This window comes from Haemaphysalis longicornis, unplaced genomic scaffold (genome assembly GCF_048455015.1).
Source record: "Haemaphysalis longicornis isolate Haplotype H1 unplaced genomic scaffold, Haemaphysalis longicornis Haplotype H1 scaffold_6, whole genome shotgun sequence".
Taxonomy (NCBI): Eukaryota; Metazoa; Arthropoda; class Arachnida; order Ixodida; family Ixodidae; genus Haemaphysalis; species Haemaphysalis longicornis.
Genome location: NW_027526407.1, coordinates 15,974,274 through 15,990,913, shown reverse-complemented (window position 1 = coordinate 15,990,913; position 16,640 = coordinate 15,974,274). Strand labels below are relative to the sequence as shown.

Genomic DNA, 16,640 nt, shown 5'->3' with positions numbered 1-16,640 from the left:
CATGGACTAAAAGAAAACGACATGGTCCGTCTTGTGCAGGCCTTCGTCGTATCCAGAATCGTTTACGTGGCTCCTTATGCGGTTTTGGGGACATCGGAGCGCGAAAAGCTAGACGTCCTTCTTAGAAAGGCATATAAACAAGCCCTGGCACTTCCTCCATGCACCTCTACGGTACGACTCACGGCTTTGGGACTGCACAACACCATCGAAGAGCTCATGGAGGCCCACCTAACGGCGCAGAAAGTAAGACTCGGAGCAAGCCCAACGGGTAGGGAAACGCTAGCTACGCTTGGTTACACGGCGCCGCACATCACGGAAAACGCAGTGGACATCCCGCCTGAACTAAGGACCAGAATTCTTGTCCGTCCAATACCCCGGAACATGGCCCCTCAACATCATGAGGGAAGACGCCTAGCAAGAGCAACTGCGCTGGAAAAACAGTACGGAGGACAAGACTACGTCGTATATACAGACGCGGCGGAATACGCGAGGTACGGGGTAAGATCGGCGGCCGTTACCTCCACAACCGACCTCCTTTCCAGTCTGACGCTTCGGTCGTCAAACACCCAGCAGGCTGAAGAGACGGCTATCGCCCTTGCCCTCTCCCAGACAAAGGCTAGCGTAATTATTACGGATAGCCAAGCCGCCTGCCGAGCATACCAAGCAGGTAGGGTGTCAAGACAAGCGCTTCGGGTTCTGCTTCAACGGCCACCGCAGAAGCAGGTCACAATCATTTGGACCCCGGCCCACTCTGCTCTTCGCGGCAACCAGACGGCACACGTCCTGGCCCGAGAACTCGCCCACCGGGCACCGCAAGAAGAGTCGGAGCGAACCTGGCAACCGCTCCTCACATACGCCGACATCACCCAACACTATCGACTAGCGAGACAACTCTATCCCCCAGTCACCGATCAGGCCACGAAAGAACAGGAAGTCATCCTGAGACAACTACAGACTAATACCTACCCCCACCCAACACGACTACACGCCATCCACCCTACTCTTTACGACCCCCTATGTACTCACTGCCAAGCACCAGGCACGCTGTACCATATTGTCTGGGAATGTCAACGGAACCCAGACCTTCCCCCCATCCCCAACCCCTCACGCGAGCAGTGGGAGAGTACGCTGGCCAGCTCTTCTCCTGAAACGCAGCTTCTGCTAGCGGAAAGGGCGAAGACAGCCGGTCGTACCAACGGAGTCTTGGACTGAAGACCCCGACCACAAATATGCTCACTTCAACTGTGATTAAAGTTTCTCTCTCTCTCTCTCTCTCTTGTGCGCCCGGCCCCCAGATCAGGCACCCTTCTTCTCCCCCATGCTACAGTGTACTAGAAGGGCAAGGTGTGTCTTTTTAGGGGCCGGGGAGGGGGGTCCCTTTTGCGATGAAAATTCCTGCTGAGGAACTCCTGTTGTAAGCAGCGCTCCTGGCGGCAGCGGCGGCCGCCGCGGTCGCTGCTTCCCGTGTGTTGCTCGCTGCTCGCTGTGCGAGCTCTGATCGAGCGTTCTGGTGGGTGCAGTCATGGAGGAAAGAAAAGGTTAGGAGAGGCCCTGACGTCACATTTGTGAAGCCGAGTCCCGCCATGACTTGAGCCCACGGAGCCCAGCACTCTATCCCATCATCCTTCGCTGTCTCCGGTTTGATTTGACTAACATGGCGTCGCCCTGCCCTCCCGCTTCGAAGCGAAAACAGCTTCGTCGCTAATTCCTCGGTGCGATGTCATCTTCTAAGCTGTTGATTTCGCCTTCAATTTGCCCATTCTAACCCTCACCCAAAGTTTCAATCGAAAAACGGCCTTCGTTTTTGAGATAGAAGGACGATTTTTCAGCTCTTAAGCCTGGCAAAGTAGCGTTTGTCGTCGTCACAGCAACAGGCTCGTGGGATGGCGAACGCAGACGCCTCCGACGGCAGAGTTTTCAAACTGGCCTAATCTAAAAACGTTTTTCGTAGCGACTGCGCTGGTTTGCAAGCGTAGCGAAGCACCCACATACCAAGCGCCTCAAAAATTTGTTCGTTCTATTTGCCCACATTTGGCCGCCGCAGTTGTAAACAAGTAAGCAACATTGTCCATGGGCTCAAGAAAAATGACGTAACTTTCTTCACATTTTTCGCAATGCATTGGGGTGCTAGGGGCCTCTCCTGAGTATTCTTTCCTCCATGGGTGCAGTCAAAATGCAGTGCCGTGCTTTCTGAACCATTTTCTTTGCATTTCACGAACTATGCACTTATCTTGAGCGATTTGCGTGGAAGATTGCTTTGACTAAGTTTCAATGTAGGGATAACCGCCTCGCGGCCCGACTACGGGCGTTGTGATTACGCGAGCACGGCAATAAAGTGAGACGTCGTGAAATTGCCGTACTCGATCGCCAACGCGCGCCGACAGCGTACGCGTCGACCGGGAGGAGTGTTTGATTAGCGCGGGTTGTGCCGGAGGAAAAGTAGGCAATAGATGAGGACGCAGGAGTAGAAGTGAAAGTGGAACGGGGAGAGAAAATAATATGCAAAGGCAGGAAGCGGTGGCGGGATGAAACTTAGAACCGCGAGGGGTGTGTGAGAGTTCGGGCTGCGAGACGGGGCGCGCGCCGGAGAGCGAGTACGGCAATTTCCGCGCGCCTTATTTTTGTTGCCGCGTTTCAAGAGTATGGCTAGCGTCACTAAATAGTGACGCTAAGTATGGCAGGGATATCACGACGGCGGCAGTCGGATATTCACATGTGCAGTAGCTGTGGCGCATTGCATGGTTGGTCGCCAGTCTTGGGTAGGGGGGCGGGGGAGGAGGGGTAATTTCACGACACCTGCAAGGCGCCAGCCATGGCAAGGCTCGAAAAATCGCTGAAGTCGAAAACTTTTTCTCACCGCTCAATTATATATGGCTGCTATAGGCGATATGTATTTGTCCCCCTTTGTCTCTAAACGTTTTTTCGGGACGCCACGAATATTTTGAAATGTAGAGTACACAAGGAAAAGTCCGTTACAGACAGCTGATAATGTCTCCGTTTGAACCCTTAGCTCCCAGTATGCGCGGAACGTTCAAATTTACGCTGAATGGTGAATATACGCGGGGTACACGCTGTAATATGGTGTCCCACGCCGACATCATTGAGATAGCTGTGCACAAATGAGCTGATCATGCGGACGACGAGGAGCCCTCGGATGTTCCTGCAACGGCAAAAAGAACCAACATGCTGCGCAAGCTTTGCTACGAAGTTGAATGTAGCGACGGCGACCAACACGCGATGCATTCAGCAGCTCGAGAACGCTTTTCTGGGAATAGTTGCGAACGAGAAGTAGACCGAGCACCACGCGGTTCGTTCTTCCTTAATAGCAAAAATGGTTTTTCCTCCGAATTATTTTGTCTGTATACGAAAGCTCCCCTATGCAGTAGAGCTTCTGTTACCGCAACTACAAATTTTTAGCGTTTCAATTAAATCGAAACTCCGCTTATATCAAAATTTTCAGCGGATTTTACAACATAGTGTTAACGAGGGATTACTGATTACCTTCACATCGAGAGAATTCGCTCATTTACCTAAAGAACTTCACTTCTCAGCATCACTGCGGTACGCTTCCGCACGTGTCATGAATTTTTTATGTTTCACGAGATAAACCAAAGAGATGTGCTAAACGATACAACATGCGTGCATGCCTAAAAGTGAAATAAACAGCAGACAACATGTTTTCATTTGTGAACTTGGTATATTTTGTATACATACAAGGGTTCTTATCAGTGGAGACAAAGAGACAAATTTATGAGATAATAAAAGTAAATCGTATTTACAAACTAGTGTGAGGCTCATTCGAGAACTGTAACAATAGGCTCAAATCACCTGAAATAATTGACATCGTCACACGGGACCTAGTTCAAATCAAGTCATGGGAGTCTCTCTACTGTGCTCTTCCTTAACGGTACGCATTTACATGCATAAAATGCTTACACAAATAATAGCGGGAAAGACCAGCCCTTCCAAGCATGTGACCTAGTTACACCTCCTCAGCTTCAGGTGCTTCAGCTGTTCTCTTTTAGACGCTCTCTCCCGGTTCAAAGACTTGGCATAGAAGCGGAATCGTAAAAGTATGTAAAACTTCACTATTGCAAGTGTTAGTTCCCGCTCATGGTCGCAACAGCCAACTTTCGGCAACTGCACGCCCTGCAAGAAGGTGGCAAGGTCTGTCATGCTTGATGCGGTGATCTTGTTGTGGCTAAAAAAGACGGTAAACGAGTCCTCCAGAGTTGTTACAAGCCTGGCAAGCTCGCCAGACGGATAAAGAAGGCCACCATGGTCAAACTCTTTAATAAACTCGTTCCGTGCATCTGACCGAGCAGATTCCCCAGGAATAGTTAGTCTTTCAGAGCAAGGTCGGCAGTCTGTCTTCTGGATCATTTTTCGGTCTACGTATCCTGCTACATTATAGACAAGGCGAGCCGGACTATTCCTGGTGATGTATTCATGGTCCTGCGGTGCAAACGAGTTCATGGCGTGCTCTGCATCCTCAAGATTTCCCACGTCCACCAGCTTGTCCAACTTACTGACGACATCAGGGCAGCTTTTACGGCACGTGGCGTTTGCCTCACCGAGCAACGCTGTTATAGTCTGGGGGTCACAGTTTCCTCCCTTTGGTGGCCGTGCCAAGTTGTAGAACGCTAGGACATTCAATGTCGGCAGAAACTGTGCTGGGGTTGGGTGATCGTTAGTGCCGTTGAACTGCCTGACGATTCCAAAAAGATTCTCCAGCTTGTCCTGGCTGAGCTTCGATGTGAGTACGTATTTAAACTTGCAGTCGGCGCAGAGGTAAGCAACAAGATCTAACGTTGACTGCACAGTCACGCGGAGGCCCTCCGCCGTGTTCGCACTTAGGAACACCTTTTTTCAATCGCGGATATGAACGAGCTCCCATTCGTTCAGAAAAATCAGAAACTCCTTCAAGTATGCGGCGTTGGCAGAGTCCGGTCTCAAACTTGTCTTTGCACAGCGTGATGTCATGATGGCGATCAACTTCGACATCCGCAAAATAAATGCTTCCGTCTCACCCGCAGGTCCATAGACCTTTTCTACTTGACTGCGGTAAAAATATAGGCCTTTTAATACTTCTTCACTGAAGAGGCGAAGAGCTGGGCCTACCCTCATCTTCTCGAAGCCGTTCGGGTAGAGGTGCAGCCTGCTTATGTGAGGCATGACCTTGAGTGTGACGCTGCTGCGGTCATTCTCCCATGCTTCTTTTATGAAGCCAGCATGCACGTTACCCTTCGGTGTATCGTAGCCGGTCTCTAGAAAGCCATTGCGTACGTTTTTCATCAAATGCGGGAAGTCTGAAAAAAAAATGTAAAAAGCGGCGTTCATCAGCTGGGTGGAGGCATTTGCACTTGATGCTTGCTGAGGAACCTGAATGCAGAAAAAACAACAACAACAAAGTTTTCTACAGCCTGTTAGAATACACCGAGTAAATAATTATGAACTCGACACATGACATCCCATTACCAACGTTACCAGCGCGAGGTGCATTGTGCTTAAACGTACCCCTTATGCCGAAAAGCTTCCACATGCTGCGATTCCAGCTGGCAGCATCGCACGTCACACCAACGACAAAAAGGCCCGCCTGCTCACAGAGTAACGTCGCCTCCAGCACAACTTTCGACAGTGCAGCCGCCTTGACGTTGCCCCTTGACGCAAATACTCCCAATATTTGCATCCACTGTCCTGGAAAATGAACACAGTAAAGCAGAATATTACAATTTAACTTAACCGCAGAAATTGATATTGTAACTTAGTTTAATTAGGCAAACGGATATATCGCACAGTATCGATCCCGCATGTTGCATCGTCAGTGTATACACCATACCTGTGAAAGGCTGGAACACGACCGCCAGGCCGTGGTCAGCAAGCTCGCCTCCAGAACTCTCTTCTCCCAGCCCTCCGAGGTCGACGAATCCCTCGATGGAGCCTGCGTTTTAATCGTTTAACAGGGTAAGGAACAACACTGATTGCAATTATTTGTATGTACCTCAGAAAGACCAATGCTTTATTTCTGTTAATTGGTATGGTAAAATATATGAAGAGAACTTGCCTGATGATTTCACTTCGATGTTCTCGGAAAGTTTCATCTCGTCGAATACTATTAGCCCATGTCGGCTGAAGTCGTCCATTGTCTTTGTTTTCTCACGCAAGGCATCAAAGGTACTTGGATTGAATCCTAAGCCGCTTTTGAAATGCTGCATTGCTTTCCTTATGCAGCTGCGGCCAGGTATAACCAAGATCTCGTGGCGCCGCAAGTGCTCGTACAGCTGCGGGCTTCGCATACGCATTAGTATGCACTCGAGCAGCCAGCCATTTCGGTACTTCATACCCTTTGTAGACTTTCTCCTGGCTGCTTCAAAGCATGCTCGAACGGCGGCCTGTTGTTTAGAGGGGAGGCCTTTGATTTTCTCTGAGAACTGCTTTTCCGGCAGTTGCTCATTCATCGCCTTCATCTGGCTTATGCTAATTTTTGCTTTCTTTAGCTTCGCCCTCATTTTTTTCAGGTTCCGCCGAACAGCAAATGTGTTGTTCCTAGCTTTTACTCGGTATCTTATTCGCGCAAGCTGGTTAAGAATTAGCTTTCGCTGATACTTGCAGTGAATGCAACTCGCCTGACCATCTTTGACTGTGCGAGAACACTACTTGGAAAAAAAAACTTCCCGTTGAAGGATGAGCATTTGCTCGCGACCGGCTGTAGCCCTGCGCCAAGAGGCATAAGGCCATTCTGTTCACATCGTTGATGAGGGCTTCAGCCTCTCCTGGTGTTGCGACCTCTTTTTGTTGCGACTTTTTACCGTTCAGGTATACGGTAGCAACTGCCCTTTCATCCTGTCTTGAACCTGCCACTTCAACTCTTACCATCTTCTTGAAAGCTACTCTGCTCTCCTCTCCAGAAGCATCGGACTCACATTCGGCGTACTGGAACACATTTAGGCAGCTGGGAAGGGTGATTTTGGACCAGGACTGGGGCATTTTTAGGTTGCCGAAGGATACCCTTTGCCTTTCGGCGACCCAAGCTTCTTCACTTTCCACGTCTTGAGTTGGTTCCGCAGAATTTTCCTTTTCGAGACGCAACCCTTTCTTTCGTTTTGCTGCCGGTAGATGCTGGTCGCACAGGTTCCTTTTTTTTCTCTTCCTAGGAAGTGACTTCGTCATGTAGCTTGGTGAGTCACGAAAAATCGTAGGAACGGCATCATTTGTAAGCAACGGCCGCTCTCGTTCAATTTCCACGAGCTCACCGGTCACTGTTGTTTGGAATTTCTGCTTAATAAATTGGGGCTCAAAGTGCCTCTCACAGACAACGCTGCCTGCGTCTAGTGGCCTGTCAACTCTTTTTATATTCCTGGACCACAATTCACGGCGATCGGGCTCCACGGGCACCCGAAAAAGCGACCTTTTTTCTTTGCATGATCGCAGTCCGCTGTTTCAGAGCGGCACAAAGCAAGAGCTGACCCTCTTATCCCGGCGCCTTTCCGTCATTTCGTGCACACATCACACTCCTGAGACTTTTCTCACACACTGTGTTGAATCTCCAACGATAAAACGATGCGCGAAACGGCTGTAAGTTTCTTGCACCAGAACGACGACGCAGATACGCAGCCGCAGACGACAATAGGCCGAGGTGGCAGACCAGTTCGACAAGTATCGTCTGTTACATCACCTGTGAGGATTTTTATTCATTTATAACACTGAAGAGTCTTATATATCCATTTTATTGCATCAAGTTTCATAAAACATGTCAAATAACGGGAAAGAGCACTCTTCGGAACAATCAAAGTGAAAAGGAGCCCGCGTGTCGTCTGCTACCAACCCGCGGAGCAAGCAGACACACCAAGCGGCACAGCGCCGGCGGGCCGTCGCCTGGGAACTCCTGTTGCAGCCAGCGCCACCTACAATTTTTCATCGCAAAAGGGACCCTCGCGTTCCATTGGTTTTCTCCCCGGACGACACACCTCGACCTTCTAGTACACCATACCCATGCCTTCATGGCGGCCATAGGCCTCCTGCGCTGGAGTTTTGGCGACATTAGAGTGAACTAGAATAGGAGAGTGGCCCGAGCGGGCGGAGGCGGCGTTGCTTTCGGCGTGCCGCGCGCCGTTGACCACCGCTAGGGTGGCTAGCGGCGCTGGTGCACGATCTCGCAGCCGGTCAGCTGCGCCGGGCGCCCGCGCTGTCGCCGCAGCCCTCGATCAGACCGGACGAAACGTAGAACTTGGAAGGCGGTGGGTGCACGTGCGTTCGGTTGAATTGGTGCGGAGGTTCTGACGTGTTTTTCAAAATAGTGAGAGAGTGCATGTCGTCAAGGACCAGCATGTGAGGAAGACGGCGAAAAGAAGGACTGATGCGCACTGTTTTGCCCAGGCTGTCACGCCGGCTATCAGGGCGCTCCAAAGGCGTCTTTGATTGCCGCCCCAAGAGACGAAGAGGTTCGAAAAAAATGGAAGCGCAATTTGCGCCGGCAGGAGAGAGAGAGACAAAACTTTTTCTATCGAGCTTTTAGGTGGGTTGGTTCCTCATTTCAGGTAACCATGTGCCGTCCCGGCTAGACTGGCCCTCTCGACCAGAAGAAGTTGATCTTGAGGGAGGGAGCTGGACAGCAGTATCTCCCACTGCTCAGGAGTAGGGGAAGGAAAAGGATGTGGGAGGTCTGGGTTCTTGGCGCACTCCCATATTATGTGCCATAGAGTGCCTGGTTGAGTACAGAATTTATATTGTCCGTCGAATTGTGTGGGAAGTAACGTTGCATCCTGACTGGATGGGGAAACGTATTTGTCACTATTAGGACAAGCCCCTCACAGAATCGTCGGCTGCAGTGTGCGAGCTCCACTTTGTGTACAGGCCGTTCTGCACAGGTTTGTGCTAAACATGGAGAACGCGTTCACTGAATGCTTCAGTCTTCTTGATGAGCTTCATTGGGATAGCATCCTTTACATTTTGAGTGTAGTGAAGGCTAAACAGCAGTGTGAACTTGGGTGCAGTGATCATTGTACGGCTGTTGCGGCAGAGGTGCGTTTTACCTCACGACCCGCATTCACTTCTACTTCAAAATCATCAGCAGAAGCAATACAAAAAAACGGCAATCTGCAAAGTATGCTAAACTAGGTAAATGCCCGTAGTACTGGACCAAATTGCGAAAGAAACTGTGACAGCACACTGCAACGTAAGCTGTTCTATCTCGTTCACTGTATGTATATTATAAAAATTACAATCGGGTTTAAAAAAGGTGAAGCTGGGCCACTAGCTGTACACAACTTTGCTTAACATGTAGCATTGCATGTAAGTGTTAAGATAGGTACTGTTCTTTTTTTCTAGTAATTATAACAAGAAACAACTACAAAATAATTTGCCTTTCGCCATGATAGCATCTGATCTCTGAAAAATCGTAGACTCTATACCATGGCATATTGGCAAGCAGAAGTTAGTTTCGTTTTTGTGCTATGCGGCGCGTCTAAACTTCCTTTTAGGAGATTGAGGGGGGGGGGGGTCAACGTGCTTATTTGCGCACATACGCCGAATAAATAATACATTAGAGTTGACTGCAACACCTCGGCTAAAAAATTTGTCACTGTTAAATCCTGCTATACGAGCAATGACGTGTTTTTAGAACCGCGATGCTCTGCCCTGTGCAGGGACTAACAGTCCATGCTGAACACCTGCCAGTTCGCGAAAAGTAAGTAATTATCGTTCGTCAGGCAGTATTCGGCGTGTTGCGGAGAACACAGGTGACAGTTCATTGACATTCAGAAGCGCCCGCGCCAGATATAAAGCTCGAGGTGAATCAAAATCGCGGATAGCGGAACTAAGGTGCCTGCAACCTGCAGAACGGACCACCACATCGAGGCCACAGTCCTTGTGCTCGACCTGGAGCAGGAGTAAGTAAAGCAAAAATCAGGTTTGGTTGTTTAGAATCTTGCTTAGCTTCTGAATGCCTTTGAAAACCGAAAGAGAACGCGAGAACATAACAGTGCAAGGCCAGACGCGCAGTCTCACTGCGCCAGACCAGCTGCGAAAGGGCGCAGTCGCGCCACCTCGCGGTGTCGACGCCAACCGGAGTGGCTCGGCTAAGGTGGCTTAGCTCGGCGCCGCCGCTCGGGACACTCCCTTATTCTAGTTCACTCTAGTTCACTCTAGAGACATGCAGCGCCCCTAGCGGCCGACGCCTCTGGGTAGTACAAAAGCAGACGACCCTCGCCGCCCTCCATGTGTTTTCAATTACAAGCCACAGTGAAAGTTGGTTGTGGCGCTTTGTGGCGTGTTTAAATGACTGCATACTGTATGAAATAGCCCTTGAAGTAACTGCAGAGTCTAAACAAAATAAAATAATATCCGCTAAAAGAAGCCGATTTATCGGCTTTCTTTTGAGCGAGCTGTCGCGGTGGTCGCGGCGTGGGACAGTATCGCCAGGTCGGGTGGTTTAACTGTTTGACGACAGTTAGTTTTTTTCTTCTTGCGTGCGGTCGACAAAGGAAAGTTCACGAGTAGCATAAACACGTAACGCTGCTCATCTTACATCCTGAGGTAACTGCAAAAGGTTGCTTCATCGGTAGCATGCAAGCGAACGCAAGAATTGCGCAGCCGACTCAGCTGACACTGCTGGCCTGGCACCGCCTTTGAAACGAGTGGAAATTTTGTTTCGTATTTTCGCAAACTAAACGATTCTTGCGTAACGTTTTACGCCGCACGATTTACGAACGGCAGGTACATGTATACTAGCGAGTAGGTGGGGCAATAGCGCCAATAACAAATTAAGCGCTATTAAAGGACGTCCAAATCACACGCCCGCTGCCTGCAGAGATGTGTACTTCTATAACTTCACATAACACAGCCGCATACACGGCGCGGGGCCCCGAATATTTTATATACGATCATCACTGACTGTGTTGGTTTTCTAGTGCAGGGGTCGTCGAATCTGAACGCCGACACGCCAGTTTTGACTTCAAATGGAGTTAGACAGCGAGACAAGAACAGAGAATCGCGTCCTCCAGTTGAATTGTCCACCCCCCCCTCATCTTCACACTTCAGCAGATTATTGTCAAATAGTATTAGAAATTCGGTGATTTTTTTCTCTTTGCATTCAAAGCCCCCCCTCCTCCTCACCCCCCCCCCCCCCCCCCCATCTGATTTGCCGCCCAGCCCTCCGCCTTGTCGGCTGCATGGACCTCGGCCGTTGCTGACCCTCATTCTAGGCTATTAAGTGCGAACAGGGAATGTATGCTGCAACAGCATAATTAAGTATAGTGAGAGCAAACAAGGAAAGCGAGCGGCCTCTTAATTCGCCCGACCACTTTGTTTTACGGCCACTAATTTCGGAATCGCAAAACAGATTTCACGCTTCTGACGGTCGCGGCATTTTGTCACTGAGACACGCAACAAAACGGCAAGCTAACACTGCACCATGTATTCGTAACAGTGACGCAAACGAGCCCTGTTTAATGAAAGTGCACGCATAGTGGGCAGGTACGCAAAAGAGCGGCGCACCGCAGCAGGCGAGCCTGCGGTCCGCCGGACTCGCTGGCTTTTTAAAGCGCGATCATCGCCGATTGCGTCAATCTTCTTTTTTGATCGGCTGTTTTTGAGAAGTCTTTGCCACCTAGAGTATTAGTTTAAACACGGCCTCCGCGATCGGCTGCCGGCGGCGCGCCGTTGCTCCGCCGGCAGCCGATCGCGGAGGCCGTGGTTTAAACTATAAATTCGTACGACCATCGATCAGTGAACCTGCGAGTAGCAGACGCCGTCACGGTCCCGGCACTTTCGTCGGCACTGTAAACGTGTTTAGCGCTGCAAAGCTTTTCCCCCTAATGCCAAGTTGATCGCTGAAATAGATCGGACGCGTCGGGGATGAGCTGGTGACCACGTCGCAAAATAATCGAGAGCGTCGAGCTCATTTTGCTTCTGTCAACACGGGATCCTATGGGACCCACGCAGCTTTGTACTACCCGGAAGTACTGCCCGGAAGCCGCTTGCGCAGCGCCCCCTGGGCAGCGCAGGAGGCCTATGCAGGATGCAGCCTCGGGCCGCGAGTGACCTTGGGTTCCCGTGCAATGCGTGTGCGAGTGATTCGATAGTCAGTTGTGCCGCGATAGTGTGGTGGTTAGCGATAGCGTTGGTTACACGAAAAGTCACGATTCCGCTCATGAGTGTGACAACCAAATCTACAATTCAACCCCAGCCTCCGCGCACACCTACGAGCGAGTGCGAGTCGGTCATGGCACAAAGGTTGCAACGTGAGCGCAGTGGTCCGCTTGACAGCAGGAACTACTGCATCATTAGCAAACTGTTGCCCTCTGAACACAAAGTAATACCTCGACGCCAAGTGTACTTGAGTGCAGCACAGTACGATCTACCTACCGCCAGACGCGTATGAAGTAGCCGCCGCAGATCGGCTGATTGCCAGCCGCCGCGCTCTGACGTCAGACGTGAGTTGTTTTGCTGGGTGTGAAACATTTAGCGCACGAGAAAGCCAGCGCTAAATCTGTGTACGCGTGAACCATTTCTCCAAAGAAAGTATTCGGTTTCTGTACTCAACCACGTATTAGAGGGCACCTACCAGACAAAGTCGTGGATGCGGTGCGCGTGCACTTGGGTCGACATCCGCGGCGGCAGCCAAATGCAGCGTCGGACTTATGCCGTTCGCCGCCGCGGTTTCATCCTCCGCGGATTCGAAGTGCTCGAGGGTAGGAAGAGCGCCACCACTTAATGCGAGTGCGAATAATATTATACCTGTTGACGCCACTACCGATAATCGGTCTGAAACGCAGCAGACGACGTGCGCTGGTGTTTCTTTTTTCTTCTTCTTCGAGATGCGGGCGCAAAGAGCATGCGCTGGCACGGTGGCCACCGACATGGCGGTTTGCAGTGTTGCCAGGCGGAGAAATCGCCCGCTAAACTTTTCATTGAATACCGCCTATACGTGTCGCCACCCTGTACGGCGGACGCGTGAATCAAGGGACCCTAGGCTGCAGGGCGGTCTGTGATGTCATTGCGGACCACAAAAACACACGATTTAGAGGGGAAATCAAACTTTTAACTTAAATTGATTAATTTCCCGGTGAACAAAGCGTCGTTTGCATTCGGACAAGCGCTGGGGGCACTATAAAACACGAAATCTTTCGAATAATACAAGCCTCACACTGGAAGCTGCTGGAAGTTCATAGTCTGGCAGGGAAAGTTTTTTAAGCGTACACTCACCTGAAGTGTGTCCCAGAAGAATTACAACAAAACATTTTCCCGAAGCCGCGTGTGTCCGAGCTGGGAGCCATAAGTTGCACACCTCTTTCTTGAGACGACGCCACTTCTGCCACCTCGACTAAATTCTGAAGGCGTCATTTCACCAATACACTGTTCACACTAAAATCGCTACAGTGAACGAGAAGCCACCGCTGAGAGCGCAACGAACTTTCCAGTTTTCTTTCACACACACTACCAGCGTTATCGCTGCTGACAGTAAACATACTGTAGTCGCTGGCACAGCTAGCGACAGACGTCGACACGGAAGGACGGTTTCACCTAAATGTAATACCGCAAAAGAGGAAACGGTTTGAAACACAGCTAGAGCGCATTCCCGGTGCAACACGGCTTCCTGGCATGGAGGCTTCCCGGCATTCACTGCCCCCCAGATTTGAAAATTTGAAAATAATCAGTAAGTTGCATCTCAATTTCTTCCAAATTTAAATTAAAAAAAGATTTGCAAACTAATTGCAAAATTCATAATAATTTTGTACGGCTTTATTAGCAAAACCTACTCTTCTTTTTGTGTGCGGTCCTAAAAAACACCGCCTTCACGATATTCCCTTCCCCACGCATCGCAAATTTGCCACAGCTTCGCACTTGTTTTGTTGTGTAAAGCAGCCGCCTGTGGCGCTAGTATCTTACCCCCTTTTTGGCGCGGTTGTTTGAATGTGGAATAACGAGCTGCAATGATTGATAGCGGTTCTAATCAGGAAACACTGTTGAGACTGGATTTTGCCCTACCTGATAAGCATCCGTGTAAGTGTGACGCCGGCATTCAACGAAAGATTCATGCCGGTGTGCAGTCAGTTCGTTAGCAGCATCGTGCGAGTATATCAGTGCTTTGCTATAAAACAAAAAAAAACTTTGCTATAAAATGTGTCAACGTTATACCAACGCTGCCTATTTGAAGATGAAACAAGGGTACATATAGACGTTCAGTTTGTTTTAAGGAATAAAGAGTTTTCGCGCCTGAAAGTGGATCAGCTTGAGAAAGCAGCTTGTCTCGATTAAAACGAACAGCGACTGCTTTCGTACGGGTACGCCGTTGCAGCGCAGCGCGTAAGGTGAAATATACTTTGCAAAATGTTTGTGTGGGCGTGTGTGTAGAGAAGGGGAAGCACTCTGCACTACCTCTGCACTAGGCCAGAATTCTTACGCAATATGCATACGTGTCGAACAATTTCAGAGCTTGCCTATTGGCCACTATTGCAAAACGCATCTAACATGCTCGAAATAGGGCAAAATTATTTTATAGAGCACCGCCCAGGCCTAAGCGACGCGCAGGCGGAGATTTGGAAGAATAATTGCGCGGTAAGTCGGCAAGCTTTACGCCAATTCACTCCGTACGCGTGCGAGCGAGTACATGTGATAGCAATCACTTACCCCCTACCTACATGCAGAGCGCCGATATCGATTATAGGCTACTGTTTCGCGATTCCAGTGCTTTGGGGACGTAATGATTTGGAGTAGATGCACCTAGCACTGAAGGTATCAGCCAAAAGATTGCGTGCAAATGCCTCTTACGTGCAAATCACCGAGATTCTAACTGCGCCAGCGCTGCGCTCCTCTCACGACAAAAGCAAACGTGCAGCGAACTTTCGCAAAGGCGTAGCGACGACTTGAGCAATACGTAGCGGTGCGCGTAGTTTGTCAAAGCACGCATCCTGGGATCCAAAGCAAGCGCAATGCCTGAGAGCCTGAGACGCCACAGCAGGACTGCTTTCAAATGGGCGCCGCCATTTTGGCTACAGCTTCAGTGGAAGTGACGTCGGTGACATCACGATGCTGGGGCGCTATTTAGAGGGGGGAGGGGGGTCGGCCTGGTCCCTTACGGGATATGGTTTGGGAATACGCTGCCGGGCGCTTACGGAAGGGGGTGTGGTTTGACCTCTAGCGCGCAAGGGCAAAACTGGTCACCCCGCGAATACTGCTCGAGGTAGCGTAGAGTAAAAACCAAAACCAAAACGCTTAGAATAGCCACGGCATGAGGGAATAAGCGCTTTGTACGACAGATAGTGTCGCCTTGTCGCTGAAACTGACCAAGATCAAGCAGCCGCAACCTTCACTCCCACATGTTCAGCCACACAAGCGTAGATGGCGTCTGTTATTTGTGTGTCAGGGCAATTTAAAACCATCTTGGCTAACCTTCGGTAACTGGAAAGCAGAAATTGTAAACGCAGCAGCTCCCTTCTAAAACGCTCATTCGGCGTCAAAGTAACGCTATCGCGTCCAACATGTCACTGCAACTTTTTCTGATGCAAAAATAACTGTCGGACGGTCTTCTTCATCCTGATCGATAGCAACGTGGTGTTGGAATTGCGCCTAACTTCATTAGCTTGGGCAGACGTTAGTGGGACTTCCCTCTGGAAATAACAATGGGACACGCGGCGTTATCACGCGCATTTGGAGGCTGCTGTGAGAGGCCTCTGATTCTGATGCGCATGCTTCCGTTCCATCACCTATGTGACGCCCGGCCGCCGGTAATGGCCGCGTTTTTCAGTTTAGGTTCCCAAAACACCAATCTTCACGAGCTGTTTGCGTCGCGCGCATTCACGCTTGAAACGCAGTATATTTGCATGTCGCACTCTTTTTATTGGCCCTGTTGGATGGCCTTATTTTTACGCCGTCGAAAATTTGAGTGCAGTTGGCCTTTAGGGAAAAGCTTCAGTATAACAAGCAGCGGGACTGCATGCTTTGTTAGGCAAGCGGATGTTGGATTAGCAGCAACGATGTTGTTTTAGCCCACTCCCTCCTCTGCTTCGTTTTAAGTGGATGGTCTTCGTCGTACGCAATCCCAGTAGGCTACTTCTTCACTAAACGTCCAACGGGTAGTCAGCTTCCCGAGCTAGTACTCTTTGTGACGAAAAAAGGAAAAAAACCTGTGGTTGCCGCATAGTGCAACTTGTCACCGACCACCACCGAGTGAACATGAAGATGCTGGACCAGGGCACTCTGGCGTTTGAAGTAGAACCCCCGTGCGACTGTAACAAACCTGTACTCCTAAGTTTCGACTCCTGCGATGTGCTGAAGAATGAAGAACGCACGCTCATGACGTAGGACCTAAGGGGAAAATTTAGGTATCTTACCTAAAGTATGTGTATGACCTGCAGGAGAACCTGACGGTGAAACCGGTCCGTTATCTACACCGAAAGCCCGTCCATACGAATAATATCGAAAAGATGAACGTGAGAAGGACCATTCAAGTTCTGCCTCCGGCTGTGACCGCTGCCTTATAACACCTAAAAGAACAAGCCAGGCACACATGCAGCCCATTGTTCGCAACTGCAGGTCACACCATCACATTCATGAGGAACTTCTATCAGGAGTTCATACTTCTGGACATGAGCAATACAACCCGGCACCTGCGCCAAAAGTTCCCCGATGTCCGGCACTAC

The 16,640-nt window shown here is 50.0% G+C and overlaps 1 long non-coding RNA gene across 1 annotated transcript; it reads right to left on the bottom strand.

Annotated features, from left to right (window-relative positions):
• Nucleotides 1-5,581: 5,581 nt before the first annotated feature.
• Nucleotides 5,582-13,445, bottom strand: LOC144141412 (uncharacterized). Its single transcript, XR_013316586.1, has 3 exons — nt 13,204-13,445; nt 5,840-5,941; nt 5,582-5,697 (listed from the first exon to the last, which is right to left on the bottom strand). It is a non-coding gene; the product is annotated as an uncharacterized LOC144141412 (long non-coding RNA).
• Nucleotides 13,446-16,640: the final 3,195 nt, after the last annotated feature.